Consider the following 18,083-nt stretch of genomic DNA (forward strand, 5'->3'; position numbering starts at 1 on the left):
ATCCTCTTCCTCCTATCTTAGCTCAGGAAATAAAGGTGTTTATTCTAGATAAACAAACAAACAAACAAACAAACAAACAAACAAACAAATACCTTGGCCTACTTTCACCTAAGAAAAATAAATTATCTTACTTATTTAAACCATGTTTCATTCAGATTTACTTTTACTCCTGGCTCCTTTAGTCATGTGGAGGATAGGATAGCACTGACTAAAAATAACACATAGTTTGAATCTGGGTTTACCTTCCTGCCTCAGACTTCTGCCAACACCCCATATTTTTGCATCACCAAAATATAGCTTCTGATCAATACACTTAGTTTATAATTATCAAAGCTATGAAATCTTTTACAAGAGGAAAGACTCAAATTTTGTAATCTACTCAATAATTCTGAAGCAGCTAGACCCACAAAAGAAAAAAAAAAAAAGTCTATTGGAGAACCAATTACTGAAACATTTGCAAAAGAGAATGGGATTGTCCAAAAAAGTGCCAGTATCTATGTTTTCGCTAATGGCAGTATTTTTTCTTTTCTTATGGTTGAGCAGTATTCCATTGTATATATACAATATCTTCTTTATTCAATCATCTACCTAAGGACACTGGTTGTTTCCATGTCTTGGCCACCATGAAAAATGCTGCAATGAACATAGGGGTGCATATATCTTTCCAATAAATAGTTTCGAGTTTTTTCTGGTATATACCCAGAAGAGGAGTTGTGGGCCATATGGTAACTTAATTCTTAATTTTTTTAAGAGCCCTCATACTGTTTCCATAGTGGCTGTATGAGTTTATATTCCCACCAGCAGTGAATTTGGGTGGTGGTCACACAACGTAATATACTGATGGTTTGTCAGAATTATACACCTATATAATTTTATCAACCACTAGAGGCCCGGTGCACAAAAATTTGTGCACTCGGGGTTGGGAGAGGAGGTCCCTCAGCCTGGCCTGTGCCCTCTCACAGTCTGGGACCCATCAGGAGATAAGGACCTGCTGGTTTAGGCCTGCTCCCAGGTGGCAGAGGGCAGGCCTAATCCTAGGTGTAACCCCTGGTCGGGCTCAGAGCAGGGCCCATTGGGGAGTTGGGGCCCCGCCTCCTGTCATGCACAGAGCAGGGCGGATTGGGAGGTTGCGATGCCACCCTCAGTCATGCTCAGGGTAGGGCCGATTGGGGGGTTGGGGCACCACCCCCTGTCACACTCAAGGCAGGGTCCATAGGGAGGTTGCAGCGCCACTCCTGTCATGCACAGAGCAGGGCCGATCAGAGGGTTGGGGCTCCGCACCCTGTCACACTGATCCCGGTGCTGGGAAGCTTCGCTGCTCCACTGATCCCAGGGCCAGGACGCCTCTCGGCTCCCCTGATCCCTGGCCCGGAGGCCTCTTGGCTCCGCTGATCACCGGGCCAGGAGGCCTCTGGATTCTGCTGATCACCGGGGCCGGGAGGCCTCTCGGCTCCGCTGATCACTGTGGCTGGGAGGCCTCTCGGCTCCGCTGATCACCGGGGCCGGGAGGCCTCTCGGCTCCGCTGATCACTGGGGCCAGGAGGCCTCTCGACTCCGCTGATCACTGTGGCTGGGAGGCCTCTCGGCTCCGCTGATCACCGGGGCCGGGAGGCCTCTCGGATAGGCTGATCACCGGGGCCGGGAGGCCTCTCGGATCCGCTGATCACCGGGGCCGGGAGGCCTCTCGGCTCCGCTGATCTCCGGCCGGGAGGCCTCTCGACTCTGCTGATCCCAGGCCCTGAGGCCTCTCTGCCCTGCTGCTTCAGGGCTGTTTGGCTTCGCTCTGCTTGGAGCCTGAGTATGCAAATTAACCGCCATCTTTTAGCTTCTATAATTGAAACATTGTATCTTTTGGAGTTGTTGCTTCAGGAGCTCAGAGCCCTGCAGCTGCGGGGATCCTTGACTTTCTCCATCGCTGGGGCAACCAAGCCTCCTATTCTCAGCTGCCTGGCTGCCGGCCGCCATCTTGGCTGACAGTTAATTTGCATATCTCGCTGATTAGCCAATGAAAAAGGTATCGGTTGTACGCCAATTACCATTTTTCTCTTTTATTAGTATAGGATTGTCACACTGATAAATTTGATTTTAAAAAGTGACAATATCTGGTAAATGATTATTGCAGTGATGGAACATTTGTGTATCTTGCTTGTTTCAATGCCAATCCCCTTGATGTGATATTGTACCATCAGTTTTCAAGACGTTACCATTGGGAGAAACTGGGTTAAGGGGATATGGACATTTCTGTGTTATTTTTACAACTGAATGTCAATATATGATTATGTGAAACTTAAAGTTTTATTTGAAAAGGAGAGTTTTGAAACACACTGTAAACGATAATGCTTTTTCATCAGGGCAGGCAGTTTGTGTGGCATGGTGGAGGTAGATCTCCATAAATTTTGACTTTGAGTAATATTAAGAACATTTTTAAAAAATATGTTTTCACTTGAGTAAAGTTTGTTCTAGGCTTTTGAGAGTACCTAAACCTATTTTTTCTCCCAAATTTTATACTTTTCCTTTTGTTTTATCTTTTCTTAACATGAAATGCTAAGATCTTGAGGACAGAGCTTCCGACGTAGGCTTAAAGGATATTTGTAGAAAAAGAAGCATGATCTATATTATAACCTTCCTACTCAAGCAAAAGAGCCTTTAATTTTTTTTAGAATTTTAAATAACAGTTGACATATTAATTTCAGGTATACAACATAGAGATCAGAAATGTATATACCTTATGAAGTGATCACCCTGATAAGTTTAGTACCCATCACACACAATACATATTACAGTATTATTGACTATATTCCCTATATTGTACTTCACATTCCCATGACTATTCTTATAACTAGAAATTTGTGTTACTTAATTCCTTCACCTTTTCCAGCTATTCCCCCAAACCCCCTCCCATTTGGCATTTTGTTCTTTGTATCTGAGTTTGAAGAATCGCACCGCTAATATACCAGGGCATACTAAGTTTGTCTATGTTGCTCTTTTGTTTCGATGATGCCTACATTCCAGAATAGGAAAATCACTTAATCACAGTCTTACACACAGAAATATGAAAATAATAAAATATGAAAAAATGGACATACTTTCAAAGAATAAGATAAAATCTGCTATAGATAATGCTTATAATGCTTAGCTTAATAAAAACCCAAGAAAGCTAAAGCATGCTATAGCAGAAATTTGCTGTGTTGCTCACTGAGGGGAATGATCAGGGGATTTAAGGTGGAGTTGTTGGTGGTTATGCTCTTTATGCATTTACCATAAAGATTCATGCACCAAACATTAAAACTTTATGCATTTAACATAGAGATTCATACACCAACGATTAAACTTTTCCTATTGCTTACTGAACTGAGATGTTCTTTATCAGCTTCAGCTTATTAAATAAAATCAATTGTGATGAAATGTACAAGTCAAGTTTGGTATCTCCTAGGCAAGTGGAAGATATTTCTTTTAAAATATATGTCAGTTACTTCAGTGATATAATCCATTTGTCAATAAGCACATTTCTGAATACATTTAAAATTTAGATCAGAAATTGACCTCTATAATTATACACATATTTAAAATTATTATTCCAAAGTGTTCTAAATATTCCAATGAATATTTTCTTTTATCATTATAAACTGTCTTCAGTATTAATGACCATGTCAGCATCATGTTTTTCAAATAATATCCACATTTAGATTACAAATAATTTATTAACATAAATAATTCCTATATAAATTGGTTTCTTATAGTTTTGTATATTCCTCCAATATTCAATAAATGTCCAATGGTCATTGCAGCATGTAATGTATGGAAATGACAACAGAGTCAACATGTTCGTAAAAATTATTTTACAGGGAGTTTGTATCCCTAACATGCAGATTATGCTATTAAGCAATTCCAAAAGAACACCTGATTGTCCATGTAGTTAATGTCCTTAATGAATCTATTTAGCGTTTAAGTTTTGGTAATGAATAACACATTTTCAAACATTTTCTCATAGTGGAAATTATTCCCTTGAGCATATAGCTTCCTGTTGAAGGTAACTAAATCTCTTCAATACATTCTCTGAGGAGAATAAGCAGTAATCTCTTGGGAGACTCGCTGCTATTGTGAATAACCTGTATTGACACAATCCCATTTCTAAGCTCTATTGTTCTGTAAATTCTCATTTGTAATTTTTAATCATGAATAAATATTCACTGTAAGACAGTACATTCAGCATATTTAATTGAATACATAGCCATGCTGAAAACCAAGCTGAACAGAATGTCAAAACAGATCTAAATGATGCAATGTTAAATGTCACTTATTTTATGCTAGTAAACTCTATCCTACTATATATTTAATTTGCTTTTATTTTTACAAGCCAACATTTCCCACTTAGACAAGATAATTTTTAAACCTTTTATTCAACTATACCAAATATGTTTGAATTATAGTTCTTGATATCATGAAGAAACAGGGAGTTTGTATCCCTAACATGCAGATTATAATATTAATCATATATCCTCTTATTTAAAATATCAAATTTTTAATAAGGTAGTAATTCCTTGATATGGATATTAATTTAACTTATTTACATTTGAAAAGTCTGATGATTATAATACCATACTAGTTATTTTGGGTCAATTTGTTCAATAATTCATATAGAAAACTTGAGTAACACTGTAAAATAATAAACTTTGCCAAAGTGAAATATATGTGCTCAATAAGTTGTTTATATATAATTATTTTCCAGTTCTTTATTTGAAAAGTATATAATATAATAATTCCTACAATTCTCTTAGTGAGATTTTGACACCAAGTGTTAATTTCACTCTCTCACTTAGAACTAGAGAAGGCTGGAGAAACAAAATATAGGTAAGTAAGTAGCCTGGCAGCATTGCTCAGTGGTTGAGTGCTGACCTATGAACCAGGAAGTCACAGTTGAATTCCTAGTCAGGATTGTGGGCTTGATCTCCAAGAGGGGGTGTGCATGAGGCAGCCAATCAATGTTACTCTCTCATCCTTGATGTTTCTATCTCTCTCCCTCTTCCTTCTTCTCTGAAATCAATAAAGATATATTTAAAAATAAATAAAAATATAGGTTAAGCCCTAGGTGGTTTGGCTCAGTGGATAGAGTGTTGGCCTGCGGACTGAAGGGTCCCAGGTTCGATTCCGGTCAAGGGCATGTACCTTGGTTGTGGGCACATCCCCAGTAGGGAGTGTGCAGGAGGCAGATGATTGATGTTTCTCTCTCATCGATGTTTCTAACTCTCTATCCCTCTCCCTTCCTCTCTGTAAAATCAATAAAATATATTAAAAAAATATATAGGTTAAGTAGTTAAAATAAAATTAATGTATAGCAATTTATAATATGAAATAAAAGGATTAAAAGCATATGAGAGTACTATATATTAGCAGACAAACTGTCATTTTCAAAATACATATTCTATTTTCAATGTGGTTAGCAAATTGAGAAATAAACATAGTTTTTATGTATCAGTTTTTATGTGAAATAAAAATAATTTATGACTTCTAACCCACCTAAGAGATTTTTAAAAAATATATATATTTTTATTGATTTCAGAGAGGAAGGAAGAGGGAGAGAGAGATAAAAACATCAATGATGAGAAAGAATCATTGATCAGCTGCCTCCTGCATGCTTTCTACTGGAGATGGCGCCCACAACCCAGGCATGTGCTCTGATTAGGAATTGAACTTAGACCTCCTGTTTCATAGAACAACACTCAGCCACTGAGCCACGCTGGCCAGGACCACCTAAGAGTTTTTAGCAGGTGTTAAAAAACTTTGTTCACTCATGTACATTAATTTTTCTTAGAGAAGAAGCCGTACTCTCAGTTGTAGAATAGGAGATCTGAAATAGCTTTGACTCTACAACTCATGGAAATCTGGTGGTATATTTGGCTCAATGCAGAACAATTGCAGTCTGTATCAATGTTTTGAACATGTACACAAAGACAGGTAACTGCAGCACTGAGCAAAAAGATAACTAACTTCCAATGGCTGAGGTTTTCTCTTTGGTGTGATCATAATAGACTTTGTTTAAGCCATTCAATGAGCAGTTAAAGCAGTCCCCAGAGAAAGAAGAGTAAATATTGGCACTTTGAAATAGGGAAGAGACTAAGGAAAGAAGATAATGGAGAGAAAAGGAGAGAAAAGCTTCACAGTGACTCTCCAGCTCAGAATGGATTCAAATCTATTTCCTTCTATCTCTAAGGGTTTCACATTTTATCCTTATATGAAACCACATTTTTATTTCAGCTCCATTGATTATGTTCTGTGTCTTGCAGATGAATGATTCATTTAAGAAAATCTTTTCCCTAAAATATTACATACATCAATAAATCTCTCTCTCTCTTTCTTTCTTCCTCCCCCTCCCCACTCATTCCGAAATTACCAAAAGTCATCTAGATTGATTGAGCAGTACCAAAGTTTTACCTTGCCACATGGTTAAAAGTCATAGTTCCATATTTTTATTTTTATGTCACAGTAAATAAAAACAGCTATGAATTGCAATATAGAATATAACTTTAACTTATACTTTTTTGTTTACAGTTTTAATATTGGAATTTATTTAGAATTTAGAGGTACAGATTTGAGAAGGACCACTTCAAAATGCATTTCTACTTCTATTTATTAGTAATTACTGGGATTTGAAAAAAATCATAAAATTATAAAAATTACAAAAATATAAAATACAAATTAACACTTGTGGCTGATTTTATAATTTTTAATCTACTTGAAAATTTGAAAGTGAAAGAAGTAGAAATAAATGTTTTTTGCAAATGTGGATATTATGTACATCAATGTATGTTTTGGACTTTTGATGTTGGTTCCATTAATTATTGTATTATTTTCCATATGAACAACTATAAACTTACTTTTGTCTCACCCTGTATATCCCACAAAGCAGTAATTCCACTATTAGAGTATTAAAGCTTATGAAATTTTTGCACTTCATTACCAATGATTCCTCATAGGGATACTAATGTTTTTACAGTGATAGAATAAAAACTGTTCCAGGCACTGACTGGCTATATACTTGGTAGTATACTTGCATATGAAATATCATAGAGCAGAGAAAATACAGATTTAGAATGCATCTAAAAATAAAATGTAGTGATAATAAAAAAAGAAAGTTGCAGTGACTATACATTGTATAGTGATATTTTTATTAAATAAGCAGAATTATAAACATGCATAAACATAAATGTATTCATTCATATATGCATGCATATAAATCTATGCATAGGCATATGTATTGAGCATTTTAGGAAACATAAATGCATGATTATGCATTTTTTTAAATTCTAAAAAAATTATGTATAAACATATATTCAGGTTACTATTTAAAATAATATATGGATAGCATGAGTAAAACTACATCCTTAATAAAATACACATGAGAAAATAACTAGTTATCATTATAAAACTATCAGGAAAGTTAGAAAGCTTTTCAACAAAAAATAATAAGCAAGAACTTCTCAAATACATTATTACAAAATAATTGTTTTACCACCATTCCCTGCATTATTTATGCATTATCTAGTTATTCTTTTTATGTAACAATATTTTCACAAGTTATAATATAACATTTTAATAATATCCCATTTATGCTATTCATTTAACTTATGCTATTGAGTAAGAGATAAATGAATATCTGATTTGAGAATGCTAATTTGTAACTTCATCTCAGAATCTTTTTACCTTTTTGCTGCACTTTTTCTACATTGTACAATTATGGGCACCCAATATAAATTAACTAATTATCAAAGTGTTCTCTTTGCAATTAGCATAACAAAACAAAAGTTTTTTCTTAAATATTTTGGATGGTACATCCTTTAAATTTTTACAATTTCCCAGGTTTTACTATAAATAAGAAGTTGAACAAATAGTTTAAGTTCACTTTTTACTACCAAATGAGGTAAAGTAATTTTTCAAAGGTTTCATTATAGGAAGATGAAAACATTAAAATTATATATGTAAAATTTTATTTAACATACAATGTATTTGATCCTTGAAGAATGCAAGTTTGAACTGTGTGGGTCCACTTATACTATATAGTGCCACACACTCTTTATTCCACCCAGTAGATAAAGACTAAAGCCTATATTCCAAATACCAGAGACTGAAATCTTCAGCCTTGCCTAAGCGAACACCTCTATCTCTAAATTATTTTTGTGTTGTTTTGTATGGGGTGTTCTCTGTTCTAATTTGTTTAGGTTATTATACAATTAGCAAAACAGATTATATTGGTATTTATATTCTACTCCATACCTCTAATTTATTAGATTAAAATATATTGGATAGTAATAGCCAGAATAAATTTTAAAACAATATAAATGCTACACAAATATAATTCTAATAAACATTGTAAACAAATAAAATATAATTTAATTTAGAAATTAAACTTTAACAAATGTTTAGGTAGCTCACAAGAAAGTAGGTAACATAAAACAGGAACAAAAACTACAACAACAAAAAAACAAAAATAAAATGCCAAATTAAACCCTAGATATTAATAATTACATTAAATGTAAATATTTAAATACACCAATGAAAAGACAGAAATCAGTAGAGTCAATTTAAACACATGATCTAACTATCTGTTCACTAAATACATTAACTTCAAATATAAGGACATTAGAGGCCAGGTGCACAGATTTGTTCACTGGTGGGTTCCCTTGGCCGGGCCAGCACCTTCTCACAATCAGGACCCCTTGGGGGATGTTGGACTACCAGTTTCAGCCTGATCACCACAGGCCAGGCTGAGGAACCCCACCGGTGCACGAATCCATGCACTGGGCCTCTAGTATGCATATAAGATCATTGGTTAATCTCTTCCTGCCTTCCCCTCTCCCCTTCCCTCTGAGATTTATCAGTCTGTTCCATGTTTCCATGCCTGTGCCTTGAATGTCTGCCCCCTGGTGGTCAGTGCACATCATAGCAAGCAGTTGAGCAGCCATAGCATATCATTAGCATATTACACTTTGGTTGTTTGGTTGTTCTGTTGTTCAGTCTATTTGCATATTGCCCTTTTATTATATAGGAGTAGAGGCCCAGTACATGAAAATTCATGCACTGCAGGAGGGGTCTGTCAGCCAGGCCTGTCCCCTCTCACAGTCTGGGATCCCTCAGGGGTGGGAGGCAACCCAGCAATCAGGGGAAGGTGACTCCCTATCACACCCAGCGTAAGCCTCGGCCAGCCCTGGTTACCTGAGCCTTGGGCGGCCCTGGGTGGCTGGGGGCATTGAGGGGACTGGGGAGCTTCGGAGGCAGGCAGCGGGGCCGAGGGGACTGGGCCCAGCCATATTGTGGCTGTGGGCGCTGCCATCTTTGAGGGCAGGGCAGCAATTAGCATATTCCCTCCTTATTGGCTGTGGGCGCTGCCATCTTTGAGAGTGGGGCAGTCAATTAGCATATTCCCTCTTTATTAGATAGGACTAGAGGCCTGGTGCACAAAAATTTTGCACTCAGGGGAGCGGGGGGGTCCCTCAGCCCGGCCTGTGCCCTATCACAGTCTGGGACCTCTCAGGGGATGACCACCTGCTGGCTTGGGCCCACTCCCTGGGGGATTGGGCCTAAGATGGCAATCAGACATCCCTCTGGAAGCCCAGCAGCCCTTGGAGGATGTCCACTTGCCAGCAGGGAGTAGGCCTAAACTGCAGTCGGACATCCTTAGCGCTGCAGAGGAGGCAGGAGAGACTCCCACCACCACCGCTGTACTGGCAGCCATCAGCCTGGCTTGTGGCTGAGCAGAGATCCTCCCATGTGAGAGCACCCTGACCACCAGAGGGCAGCTCCTGCATTGAGCGTCTGCCCCCTGGTGGTCAGTGTGTGTCATAGTGACCAGTCATTCCCAGTCCTTCTGCTGTTAGGGTCAGTTTGCATATTACCCTTTTACTATATAGGATAGAGGCCTGGTGCATGGGTGGGGGCCGGCTGGCTTGCCCTGAATGGTGTCCCGGATCAGGGTGGGGGTCCCGCTTGGGTGCCTGGCCAGCCTGGATGAGGGGATGATGGCTGTTTGCAGCTGGTCACACCCCCTTCAGGGTGGGGGTCCCCACTGGGGTGCCTTGCCAGTCTGGGTGAGGGGCTGAGGGCTGTTTTCAGGCTGGTGGGCGACTGAAGCTCCCAGCCTCTCCTTTTTTCTTTTTTTTTTTTTCTGGGATTGATTTACCTTCTATGGCTGTCTCTGGATCTGAGAGCCGGCTTTAGCTCTGAGGCCGTTGCTGGCTGAAAGCAGGTACCTGGGTTTGTTTAGAGTCAATAATCGAAACTCTATTGCCATCACTGGCCGCTCTAAGCTCTGAGGCCGCGCTGGCTGAAAGCAGGTTCTAGGGTTTGTTTAGGTTCTATAATTGCAACATAGTTGCATCTGGAGCTCAGAGCTCAGCAGCAGCAGGCGGGGAACGTTGGCTTCCTCCGTCACTGGAGCAAGCAAGTCTCATGTTCGTTTCAGCTGCCTGGCTGCCGGCCGCCATCTTGGCTGCCAGTTAGTTTGCATATCTCACTGATTAGCCAATGGAAAGGGTAGCGAAGTTATGGCTAATTACCATGTTTCTCTATTATTAGATAGGATAATCAGATTATAAGTAAAATGATGGAAAAGGTATATAACAAAAATATTAATTTAAAAAAAGAATAGGTGGTGGTCAAATTAAGTAGTATTCAGAGCAAATAAGATTTTCTTAGGCATTAAGGAATATAATATTATGATATAAGAAACAAGCTTTCAAGAAGGCATAGTTATCCTATATGTGTATGCATCAAATGATAGACCTGCAAATATATAAAACAATTTTATACTAGTTGTATCTTATTGAACATAGAGAATTATGAAGTTAAAATATGATTACTGATTGAATTCTGAAAAAATTTTACACTTATATAATTTTTCTGGTAGGGTCACTATGTGATGGTATTGTTATTTTATCCTGGGCCCTTGATGTTCTTAAGAATAATAAGAGCAGGATACTGACCTTCAGTTGGTCAGCTTAAGTGCCATGGCGCCCTCCAGGAAGTTTTTAATCAGTTGAATGGGTGGAAGAGGACTCTGGGGGAACTCATCACCACTCTGAACGCTGCCATGGTGCCAGCCGACACAGAGGTGGTTTGTGGGCCCCCCATCGCCTACATTGACTTCGCCAGGAGGAAGCTAGATCCCAAGATTGCTGTGGCTGCCCAGGACTGCTACAATGTGACTAATGGGGCTTTTACTGGGGAGATGGTCCCTGGTATGATCAAAGACTGTGGAGCCACATGGGTAGCCCTGGGGCACTTGGAGAGAAGGCAGGTCTTTGGGGAGTCAGATGAGCTGATTGAGCAGAAAGTGGCCCATGCCCTGGCTGAGGGACTTGGAGTGATCACCTGCTTTAGGGAGAAGCTAGATGAGAGGGAAGCTGGCATCACTGAGAAGGTGGTTTTTGAACAAACCAAGGTCATCGCAGATAACGTGAAGGACTGGAACAAGGTTGTTCTGGCCTATGAGCCTGTGTGGGCCATTGGTACAGGCAAGACTGCAACACCCCAGCAGGCCCAGGAAGTACACGAGAAGCTCTGGGGACGGCTTAAGTCCAGTGTCTCTGATGCAGTAGCTCAGTGCACCCGCATCATTTATGGAGGTTCTGTGACTGGGGAACCTGCAAGGAGCTGGCAAGCCAGCCTGACATGGATGGCTTCCTCGTGGGTAGTGCATCCCTCAAGCCTGAATTTGCGGACATAAACAATGCCAAACAATACGCCCCAAATCCATCTCTCTGCCCTTCCTACTATGCCAAGGACTGTGAAGCTCAGAAGCCCAATGACTGCTCCTCCCTCTCCCTGCCCTACACATGCTTCTGATGGTATCACCTGCCCCTTCTTATGTCCTAATCCAAACTGTACTTCTCCTTTACCATGTACACCTGTAATGGTTGGGACAATCCCTTCTCCACTTACTATAATAATTGGAACACAACATGTCACCAAAATGGCTCTCCTTGACTGAGAGGCAGAAGAGTGGGGTTTTCTCATGGGCCCCTCAGTCCCCTCTTGTTCACAGGAAAGAGAAGCCATCCTCCTCTCCCATCTCGTACATGGGGCCAAGGGCTGGGAAAGAGCCTTGTCCTGGCCAAAGGCCAGGGGTGCTGTTTTCCTCCCTGGTGCCAACTCCTGTGTGTTGTGTATGTGAGCAGTCCCACTTGGGGGTGGGAATAAACATCTGACACTATAAAAAAAAATAATAATAAGAGCAAAAGAACATTTTCTAGGATTAAGCTGTCACCTGGTTTACGGTAGTTGCAAAATTTGTGGACAGTTGGAAAGCTTTTCAGTAAAGGTAACAACTTCAGAAAATGATATAAAAGAAGTACTTTTAACAGCTGAAGGCAGTGGCCCCATGGAACAAAAAAACGAATGGTGAGGGTTTTGTGTGATGTTCATATTGAAGTTCTATTCTTTTGTGCCTCATCACAGATCAAATGTGATGAGGCACTTATTACTAAATAAAAGGATATGGGGCTTTCACTTTCACAAATCAAAGAATCCAGTTGCTCTTACTTTTATAAGTACTATGAGGGATTAAAGATTTAGATTTTTTTTAAAAAGCAGCATCTTAACTTCTGCCACCAACTATGGCTTGCAGGATGTTAGTGCCTTACATAGAAAGTACTTCTTTTAAAAGGCACCTAAAGTTGCTACATTATTGTCACGTCCCATTTTGCCATCAAAGACTACAAAATGGAGTTCTCTTATATAATATCTGTAACAATTTCTTCTTTTAGGTTTCAATTTTCCAACCTTAGAGTAGATAGTCTATATGTGGTCCCTTTAATACACAATAAACCTTACTAAATGTGAAATATATCTGTAAAATATCAATATTTCCCCTGCCTCACATGCACTGTCTTGCATCCTCTCTAACCACCCTGATGATCTTTGAACACACCAAATTTTACTTGTATTTTATGGACTTTCACAGCTTTTTCTCTTCACTTAAAATCCTTCTTACCAAGATTGTCATGTGGCCAACACTCTCACTTACTTAAATCTTTTTTCAAATATCTTTTTATGGCTCAAATAGTACTCTACCTTCAATACTCTATTTATAACTGCAGTTTACTCCTGTGTCTAATATTCCTGAACTCTCTTTATATCTGTTCTTACAAAATAGTATCTTCAACATTATATTCAATTTATTATGTCCAGTTACTACTTATTACATATTTCCCACTAATGGAAGATAAATTCCATGAAGGCAGGCATGCTTGCTTTGTTCACATGTATAGGCTAAGTTCCTTCCATAGTTCCTGGCATACAGTGAGTACTCACAAAATACTCTTTGAATTAATGCTGCTCTAAATGATAATACATTTATTTGTATGTACTATAGAAAAAGGTTTCATTTAGATTTCTACTTCTTATTTTGTATAACTTGCATCCATCGCCTGTCATAATGTCTTGTTCTATAAAATAACAATGTTTTATATTTTCTTTTCCTTTTACCTGACTTAATTTTTGTTACTTGTTTTTCTACAAACTTTTCAAAGAGAAAAAGGAGTAACATAGCTTTCTAAAATATAAATAATATTATATAAGGCCAACTCACTTATAATTTCTATTACAACTTCTTATGCTCTTTAAAATTATAGGGCTATATATTCTAAGATTATAAGCTCATTTATAGATGTAAGAGTTGAGAGGCCTGAGGTACTTTACACATTTACATGTAATGCAAGTATTGTTAATATATTATTATACTGTATAAATATATACATATATTGGTGATATTAACATATTTATTAAAGTATCTTCATAGGAAAACCATTTTATCTGTAGTATTATGCTGGGTATCTAGTTGAGAAGAAATCTGCAAGTATGCTTCCATTCATAAACTCAATATAAGTGTATTGAGTACCTACAAAGTACCAGACCTTGGACTATGGTATAAGGATATAGAAGAATACAAGACAAGAAAGATTGGGTTCTGCATGAAACTTTTATTTGGTAGTATTAAAATAAAATTATTTACAAATGAATGGAAAGTTTATTACAATGAAATAGAAAATAAAACATGAATAACCATTGTTATAATTTTTTCAAAGTAGAAATGGCTAACACTTCATTTACATGCACCTAAGGAAATACACTATTCATAGATTAATTTAATGTAAAATATTATATGTTTATGCACATTTTATTACAATAAAACAAAATAATGTGTTTAGCTCTTTGCAGATATTCTAGTGCCTATTCACACACTTAAACTTTTTTCTCTGAGGCTGAAGTATTATGTTGCCTACTGTTCAATGCTTAAAAGCAGTTGCTTCATATATTTTTTTCAGTTTATATTGGTTTACATATGGAGGGTTATTCCAGTACCAATTAGTCCATCATAGAGAGAAGTGGACGTATAAAGTCATGTAAAGTAGATATTGTTTCATAGCAAGGTCATCTGAGAAAGGACAGATCCCCAGTAACAAAGACCATGTGACATGTGGTTGAACTTGTACAGACAAGCAATAATTAGTACTTAGTTGAAATAGGATAATAGTTTTAAGAATGAAAATAATAGAATGTTCAATATTATAATATTAAAATGTAATATAAATTTTCATTTACTGTATATTTTAGCATTTGTGAAGAACAAAACTATAGTGATTTTGAAATGCCTAGAGCAGAGTGTGTTGTCATAACACTATTTATTATAATATAGATGAGCTAACTTTAAACCCAACTCATCACACTGACAGATCTAAAATCCCCTTGGGTTCCAAACTGGTAAAAATGTTTCCTCTGTCTTAATGTATTCCTTGAATCTATATATTGCTATTTCTCTTTGCAGACTAATTAGAGAAGTAAGATCTATAAAGACCCAGAGGTCAAATCAATGAAATAAGAACACTAATTTGTTTCACTGTGTCATACGGGTGAGTCATGATCAAGAGCAAGAAAATTATGATTGAAACTGTTCCTAGTGACAGATTAACACCCAGAGGATTAGAACTTTATATAAGACACTCTATGAAAGTAAGCAAATGATCTGGTCATTGAATAGTACATATAAGATTATGGGCTATAGGTATTGGCAAATGAATGGATGAGACCACTAGTTTCTGAGAAATTAAAGATCAGAGCTCATAATTTTCTTTTTTCTTCAGATACTATCACATTGCCCAACTCATAGTAGGCATGCAATACACTGTTGTTGATTATGAAATGAATGTCATTCCCCAGTCTAAAAAAACAAAAGGTCTAATGAGGGATATAATCATATTTTTAGAAAAGGCTTACATTTCCTTATAGTTCTTCCACTCAACAAATGTTCATGTAAAAAAGTATCACAGCAATTGGATTATACAGGGTGTCCCCAAAAGTGTACACATATACATTTGAATAATTATAAAGGCAGTGTTTATTTAAATACATTTCATTTTCATTTAACAGCTATTTGCTGTTCAAGTGTGTACACATTTTTGGGGAGACACATTGAATTTACAATCAGTGGAAACTTGATCCTGTGACCTTTCATAGCCCTTCTTAGTCACAATTTTCCTTTCAGATGACAAGGGTGTGGCTGTTGTTGGTGCAAAGAACTCCTCTTTGAATAGCTATCAAACATGGAAGTAAAGATCAGTGAATTCATGGTCATGAACCTATTTCTGTACATTTTTCATGTAAAGAAGATCCCTTGCACTTATGCAAGTTTAAGTATAATTTGATGCTACTAGGTCAAATAAGTTCTTAGGTATGCTGATTTTGTGCAGGAAGTAAAAATATACATATAACTAATACATACCTATTCCTTGAGGAAAAAACAAAACAAACCTGGGTTCATTATCACCAAGCTGCTGTTGGTTTCCTCAAGGGGTGGTGCCATAGCCTGCTACTGTTTTCTGTTTGGTTAACAGTAGCTAGGCTAGCATTGTTAGCATAAGTCAATGCTGTTGGGCCCTGGCATTACCTTTATGGCTGCCACAAGGGCCATATCTTTCATGTGCCCGTCATGGACAAAAGGGGCCACATGCTAACCTGACAAGCTCAGGGAACACCAGCATGGCAGTCTTGCCAACTCAGAGACCTAAAGTAACCACAACAGATGGTCTGAAATTAAACTTTAATTAAAAGCAGTTATGGTGGGTAGTTACATCCTAGGTCAGTATCTTCACTGACAAGGTCAACCTTTACCTTAACTGAGCCTATCTGTCTTTTCTTTCTTTCTCTCTCTCTTTTTATTTTTTTGAAAATCTTTATTGTTCAGATTATTACAGTTGTTCCTCTTTTTTCCCCCATAGCTCCCCTCCACCCGGTTCCCACCCCACCCTCTGCCCTTACCCACCCCCTCCCCAATGTCCTCATCCATAGGTGTACGATTTTTGTCCAGTCTCTTCCAGCATCCCCTACACCCCTTTCCCCCAGAGAATTGTCAGTCCACTCCCTTTCTATGCCCCTGATTCTATTATATTCTTAATTATAATCTGTTCATCAGATTTTTTATTCACTTATTTTTAGATTCACTTGTTGATAGATATGTATTTGTTGTTCATAATTTTTATCTTTACATTTTTATTCTTCTTCCTCTTCTTAAAGAATACCTTTCAGCATTTCATATAATACTGGTTTGGTGGTGATGAACTCCTTTAGCTTTTTCTTATCCTTGAGGCTCTTTATCTGACCTTCAATTCTGAATGATAGCTTTTCTGGGTAAAGTAATCTTGGTTGTAGGTTCTTGGTATTCATCACTTTGAATATTTCTTGCCATTCCCTTCTGGTCTGCATAGTTTCTGTTGAGAAATCAGCTGACAGTCATATAGGCACTCCCTTGTAGGTAACTGACTGTTTTTCTCTTGCTGCTTTTAAGATTCTCTCTTTGTCTTTTGCTCTTGGCATTTTAATTATGATGTGTCTTGGTGTGGTCCTCTTTGGATTCCTTTTGTTTGGGGTTCTCTGCACTTCCTGGACTTGTAAGTCTATTTCTTTCACCAGGTAGGGGAAGTTTTCTGTCATTGCTTCTTCAAATAGGTTTTCAATATCTTGCTCTCTCTCTTCTTCTGGCACCCCCATAATTTGGATGTTGGTTCGCTTGAAGTTGTCCCAGAGACTCCTTACACTAACTTCATATTTTCGGATTATTTTTTTCTTTTTGCTTTTCCAGTTGGGTGTTTTTTACTTCTTCATATTTCAAATCTTTGACTTGATTCTTGTGATCCTCTAGTCTGCTGTTGGATCTCTGTATAATATTCTTTATTTCAGTCAGTGTATGCTTAATTTCTAGTTGGTCTTCTTCCATATCCTAGAGGGTCTCACTAGATTTATTGAGGGTCTTACTAAATTTATTGGCAGTTTCTAGAAAATTCTTGAAAAACCTTAAAAGTGTGGTTTTGAACTCTATATCCAATAGTTTGCTTTCCTCCATTTCTGTCATTTGTGACCTGTTTCTTTGTCTCTGCATTTTGGCTGCTTCCCTGTGTTGATAGAGTGGCTTTCTGTGCTAGGTGACCTATAGGGCCCAGTGGCTCAGCCTCCCCAATTACCTGAGGTGGACACTCTTGGTGCACCCCTTTGTGGGCTGTGTGCACAGTTTTGTTGTAGTTAAGCCTTGATTGTAGTTGGTATCACTGGGAAGAATTGACCTCCAGGCCAATTGGCTGTGAAAATCAGCTGTGTTTACAGTGGGAGAGCTTCTGTGCTGGAGACACCCTTATGGGGCAAGACTTGCTTCAGTGGGGCTTTGGTGCTCACTGAGTCTGCCCCCTAAGTGTGTCCCTTATGGATCTGAGGAGTTGTAATCTGGATGGTCCCACTATGACCACTGGGTACACTGGCACTCTAAGGAGGTGCTAATTTAGCCTTTGCCTGAGGCTACCCAGCAGGAACTATGGAGAGATCTGCAGATTCCTCTTTTTGTTTGGGGTTTGGATGTGCCCAGATGAGGCTCAGCTGTAAAGCTATGCAGGCTGCTGTGGGGCCTTGGGCCTTCTTTTGGGTGTTCTGGGTCTTTCTGATCCAGCTTCAGTTTGTTAGGTAATTTTAGATTGCAAAGGGCCAGATCACTCATATGGAAAAGCCTCTGCACACAGCTTGGGTGGGGCAGGGTCTCAGGGAATCAA

General features: G+C 38.3%; 1 pseudogene; it reads left to right on the forward strand.

Moving 5' to 3' along the window:
* The first annotated feature begins 10,970 nt into the window (after nt 1-10,970).
* On the forward strand, nt 10,971-11,994 carry LOC132226367 (triosephosphate isomerase-like; annotated as a pseudogene).
* Nucleotides 11,995-18,083: the final 6,089 nt, after the last annotated feature.

This window comes from Myotis daubentonii, chromosome 2 (assembly GCF_963259705.1).
Source record: "Myotis daubentonii chromosome 2, mMyoDau2.1, whole genome shotgun sequence".
Lineage (NCBI taxonomy): Eukaryota > Metazoa > Chordata > Mammalia > Chiroptera > Vespertilionidae > Myotis > Myotis daubentonii.